The following is a 6,387-nucleotide window of genomic DNA, read 5'->3' as shown; positions in this document are numbered from 1 at the left end:
TTAACTGTTTCGAGATACAGGATTAATGTCTTAAGCACTTAAACTTATTCGCGTGTCCCACTACTTGAATATACTCCAGTATCCAGATCCCAATATTCAGTCTTACAGGTGAGTATACCACAGATGATATATGTAAAGGGGTTAGGTGCGAAACCGTGAGAGCTCAGGTCAGAATTTCCGTTCAGCAGAGAGATGACGGTTCGACTTTTGGTGTGTCCCCTTTAGAGGATCTTTACTTCAACTGCAATGATTATCAATTTTATTGTTTCATCAATTTGCTGAGGGCGATGCTATGTTTCAAGCAATGCGGAAAGTATTATTCGGGGACTAGGTCAGAACTTCCATTCAGCAGAAGTCCCGGAATAATACCCCAGATATCACTGAGTATAAAGACCTAGTATCTCAGAAAGAGGGACCTTTCGAACAAGATTTCGGGGGTTACCCATATATCCAAGAAGTTGTTACCCACGAAATAAGCAAGTTTGAATTTAGGTTTATATCTCGTTACAATCTACTAAATATGCAAAAACCTACTGACATATCCGCAGTGAGATTGTTTATTACATTTTACTTTCCATTTCTTTAGCATGTTGTGACAGTCCACTGATGTACTATCATTTCCTCTTTTTCCCAACGTTTTCATTTTATCATGTTTTTAGCTTTTTCAAATTTTCTAATGTTTTTAGATTTTCTGAAATTTTTACTCCCCCTAAAATGCAAATACATTTTAAAGAAAGTTTGAAAAAAAAAAACTGAGCTCTTGACCTACTTTGTAGAAACAATTTTTAAAAACAAACTATACAAATAAAATGACAACCGATATCGAATTGCTTCAATTCGCCATCCACTAGGCATAAACAATCAGAACTTCCCCTTTTAACAAACTATTTTCTCATTTAGATTTCAAAACACTTAAGTTTGTTTTAAACAAAATGATTTTTCCGGAAAATAAGTTTGTTTTTACCACTTGTAGGGATGTGATTCATCATATTGTTTTTCAACCATATTAATGAGGATTACATCAAGTTCAACTTAATGACCTTGACGAATCACTTGTACCACTTGTAAGAACAAAACTATATACCAATTGTAGGAACACAATCACCGTCTTCAAGTGTAGGAATAAAACATCCACACTCAAACATTTTACCAACTAGAATGCCGATTCATGCTTCGCACTTACCAACCTGGAAGCTCTGGCATAGTCCTTCACCTGTAGAAATTTCAACAATTTTAAATTTTTCACCAAAAACTTTTTTAAACAAGAATGATGCCGATTCCTGATCCACGATTACAAACTTGAGATCTCCGGCAAGTCAGATTTTTCAAGGGAAAAGAATTTCCTCCCAAGTCTGACCAACCTTGGGTGTTTTCAACTCTTGTTCAGTTGGGTTATAAGTTGCTTTCTTTGTAGCGTAAAAATCTTTAACCCCTTTGGCCTTTCCCTCGACCATTTTCCCAAAAATTTTCTTAACATTCCCATTGAATGTTTTCTCGACATCAAACTCTTTCTCCTCGGAGTAAAACTGATCGGAGATTTCAACCTTACCAACGTTCTGTTTAACTTTTTCAATCTTCAGTGATGGAAAATCATCATCATTCACTGAAGACACTGAATTCTCTTCTTTGACATCAATCTGTGGCTCTTCTGGCTTTGTGGAACCAGAATCATCGCCGACTTTTACATCACACTTCTTAACAACCCACACTTGGTTGTCCTTGGCTTTCTTTTTATAAAAATTTTTCTTTGAACTCTCACCAACTTCATAAGTAGAATTTTTAAAAGTTTTGAATTTTTCAGTTGGTGGTTCAACATCGACAACTTTTTCTTTAAGTTTTTCAGATACTCCCTGTTTTGGTTTTGTCATTTGAGAACAAGCTGATGCAATGTGACCAACTTCATTGCATTTGAAACATGTTCGAGTTTCTATCGGATGAAACACCCCAGTTCCTTTCCTTTTCTTCTCAGCAAGAAACTCCTGGTTTGATTGTTTCCAGAACGGTTTCTTCTGTTCATCCTCAGCACTTCCACCTGAAAAAAATTTTGTATTCGTTTTAGAAATTTTGTCATTTTTATAGTTTTCTGGTGGAACAAAACCCAATCCTTTCTTTTTGTAGTTACCCTTATGGTTTGGTTTCTTTTGAAAACCAGAACCAGAATTGTAACCCTTTTTCTTGTTTAATCGCTGTTGAACTCTTGAAGTGTATTTTTTAGGTTTTCCATTAAGATTTAAATCTTTTATTTCAGAAATATTGATTTCTGTCATTTTGAAAACCTTTTTGATCATGTCAAAACGAACACTTCTTATTGGAAATTCTTTGTCAGAATATAATTTGTCAGAATCATTCAAAGTATATGCTACTTCGAATGTTTCATCATCCAAAATCGATTTTGATAACAAAAATTCTTTACTGTAAGTCCTTTTAACCATCGGTTTTGAACTATTGACTGACGAACTTGACCCTCCAGATTCAGACTTTGACTCAGACTCCTCATCAGTATCCAACACCTGATCGACCACCTTTTTGATTAACTCAGACTCATGATCAATGTCAGACGATGTGAAAGTGATGTCAATGTTTTCTGGTAATTCATCAGTTGTGTCGGTTTTTAACTTTATATTGACTGCTTTTTCGACTTGCTCCTCATTTGGTTTTCTGGGAGAATACCCTTCCCAGATCGGAGGTGGACACTTGTTATAGCTAACAGTCTGTTTCTTACCAGTATCTTTCTTCTTTGGCTTGTCGTCTTTGAATGTTTCGAAACCTGCAACAGTCGGATAAATTCGATCAATAAGATAATCAGAACTAGAATAACTTTGTAATAAACGTCTGATCCTCTCATTCTCAATTTTCTCAGACTCCAACTCTTGCTTCAGCTTAGCATTTTCTTCAATGTAATGATTGATTGCTTTTTTCTTCGTCATCATTGTTGCGTTCATCATGGTCAAAGCGTCTTCTCTCTCAGAATTTGTCTTTTGAAGACCGGTTACTATTCTATTCAAAACATCATAAGATTCCTTCACGTAGTTGAGATTGAACAGTAATTGTTCCTTCATCTTTTCTAGTTCAGCCAGCTTTTCGTCTTTAGCTGCACATTCTTTGCAAGACTCTAGACACTTTGAACACGGTTTGATAACTTCCACAATATTTTCTACTTCAATAATCTTTTCAGATTCAACAACTTTTTCAGCTTCAGTCACCTTCTCTGCTTTATCAACCTCCTCAGCAACAATTTTAACTTCTTCAACTTGAACAATATCATCTTGTTGAGCAACACCTTCAGATTTCATCTGCTTTTGTTCTTTTGCTGCTCGTCTATCCTTCAGCTTCTCCAAGCGATTTGCAAAATAAAAATGAAAACTTTCAGGAGAGAGATGAGATTTTGCAATATTAATATGTTTTTCTTCCTCATCATCACTACTGTCATCAGTTGGCGATTGATCAAACTCTACTGGTTCGTCAGAACTATCATCTGAAGAACCAGAATCAGATGGTGTTTGATCAAAAACAGCTTCTCTTTCTGAACTTTCATCACTTTGTAAACTTTCATCTGAAACTCTGTGAGCATTCTTCTGATGAAACAGATTTTTCATCTTCATTCTTCACACTTTTCCAATAGATTTCATCCATTCGGTAAACATATCTGGTTCTTTCACAATCTTGGCAATGAAAGCTTTAAACTATCCCTTTTCATCAACAAACATATCCCAGCTAAAGCCTTCAGGTAGCCTTTCATCATCTTGATTGATTAGGCATGCTTTGCTGTCGGATGAAATTTATTTGTTCCACTTAAAACTTTCTTGATTCCCCAAACATGCTTTCTTTGAATCCTCAATCACTTTTCTACCATGAGCCACTTGTGGTACTTGTTGTTGTTGCTGACCAACTTGTTGGTATATGGCTTTCCGGTAGTAGTCATCTTTTCCGAACGGATTCTTTGCATCATTCGCATCTCTATTCTTGCATTCCCTCTTAAAATGACCTTTCTCCCTGCATTTAAAACAAGTAACTTTAGATTTATCGAAACCTAAAGTAGAAACATGTGCATCAAGAAAGTCATTTCTCCCGGTAATCATCTTAAACTTCTCAGCTCTTCTAAGGACACTAGCTAGACACCATTTGATGTCCATTAGTTCCATCTCTTCAGCGTCTATCTGATCGTAATCCTCCTTTGTTTGCATAGGATTTTCGATCCTCCCTGCAACCAACCCTTCATAAGATAGAAGCACGGAACCAAGTAATGCCATGTGATCTTTCGCAACCTCTTCAGAAAAACTTTGGCCATCAAGAAGGTTCAAAGCAATGTTGCATTGTATCACACAACCATTTCCAGTTTTAGAACTTTGATGCTGAAAGCTTGATGTTGTTTCTTTTGGATTAACACTCGGATATGAAGAGAAACCACTGCTTTTGTTTGAATTTTGATAAACCTTTTCAGATGAGTTTCCAGCACTAAAAGCAGTTTGAATCTTTGGACTTCTTTCAGCTTCTAGAACACTGCCTTTGTAATACATTTTCATGTCTTGTTGACCACTTGGATTGTTCATCCTCGCAATCTTTTGTTGTTCCAGATCTTGACTCTCAATCTTCTCGATGAACTGAGAAATTGTCAAATCATCATAAACTCCCGTGTTCTTCAAGATCATCAAGTAAGTACCCCACTCTTTTTGAGGTAAAGCATCAGCTAACTTGTCGACCCATTCTTCACGATCTTTGGTTATGCTTAGCATCAACATGGATCGCACTAGATGGCAATATCTTTCAATCAACTTCTTTGTATCTTCCCCGGGCAAACTAGTGAATAGATCAAATTCTTTCTTAAGCAGTGCCTTTTTACTTTTAATCATATTCTCACTACCCTCAAACTTGACTTTAAGAGCATCCCAGATAGATTTTGAGGTCTTGTCGTGTTGTAGCAACACAAAGATGTCATCTTTGATAGCTTGCTGAAGTAAACTGGTCATCATCTTTTCAGCTCTGTACATTTCCCGTTCTTTGTCATTAAACTCAGAAATTTGTTTTTCAGTTTGCAATTCAGTACGTGTTAGAACATATCTCTTCAATATACACTCCCACGATCTTAAATGGTTAGCTTGAACCCAGTTTTCGAACCGGTCTTTCCATCCGTAGTACTCTTCAATGCTCATTAGCTTCGGGGGCTTTTGTGTAGTTCCGGTTTCCATTGTCGGATTAATCGAAGATGTGGCAAACGCGTTGTAAAATTCGTCACTACTCATGATTCTTGCAAGTTCAAGCGAAATCACCTTAAAAACAACTTCAAGCGAGATAAGCAGTTCAAGCGAAATAAGACTTTTAATTAAAATAACCTGATTTCGCTTGAAAGTCAAGCGGAATAAGGTCTTTGGAGCGGAATCAAATGTTTCGAGCGAGATCTCTGATTACGCTTGAAACCTTTCAAGCAGAATATGTAACTTGGAGCGGAATCACCAAAAATTCGAGCGGAATATCAGATTCCGTTTGAAATTTCAAGCGGGATATCAACTTTCGAGCGGAATCAACTATGTGCTCGTTCAAGCGAAATAACAACGAAGGTCCATTTAGTCATTTTTAGACCGAATTTTATCATGAAACTTTCAAGGGTTTGTTAATATGTAGTTTTACACATTCTGTGAAAAATTTAGTTGTTTTTAACCGTTAAATTTTGTTCAATTCAAGAAAGAAGGTGTAGAAGTAAGAAAATGCAATGAAAATCAGCTGTAATCTGCAGAACTCCTCCTCCTGTGCTCTGATACCACTTGTAGGATCGTGTAACTGACCCGAATGAGTCGTTCAGAGGAGTTTTGATCTGTTTCAGGTGCGGAAAACAAGAAACAGACTTAGACACAGCTTGTTCTTCGCTTTAAACATTGATTTGATTGATATTACAGCTTGTACAATCAGAATTCAATCCGGCAGCACCTCGGTATGAATTTCAACAACTGTTCAGACTAACTTCTGATTTCGCTTGGAACATGTATGTATAGGGCTTCTAATTTCGCTTGAAACCGGTTCAAGCGAAAGAACAAACAATTTGATTCCGCTTGAAAATGACCAAAGTCATTTCAAGCGGAATAGCCCTCTCAAGCGGAATCAGAACATATACACACTAAACCTTCCTATTTTCTCGTACAACGTGCCCTGATCTAACCTATCTAGTCTAAGACTCGATACAAGACGAAGTCGAAAGATTCATGCACTAACAAAGGGCAGACGGCGGCCGATGCTCCGGCCGGTTACATAACTTTGTTCTAGGATTACTTTTCCGACGACAACTTTCGTCTACCGGCTACAAGATTCGTTCTTGATGTACTTGATCATTACAAATTTCATATTTCACAGCTACATCCCATAGGAATGGTTAGGATTCGACATTTTGAATTCCTT

The sequence above is a fragment of the Helianthus annuus genome, chromosome 1, assembly GCF_002127325.2.
Source record: "Helianthus annuus cultivar XRQ/B chromosome 1, HanXRQr2.0-SUNRISE, whole genome shotgun sequence".
Classification (NCBI taxonomy): Eukaryota; Viridiplantae; Streptophyta; class Magnoliopsida; order Asterales; family Asteraceae; genus Helianthus; species Helianthus annuus.
Note: the sequence above shows the minus strand (reverse complement) of the source record.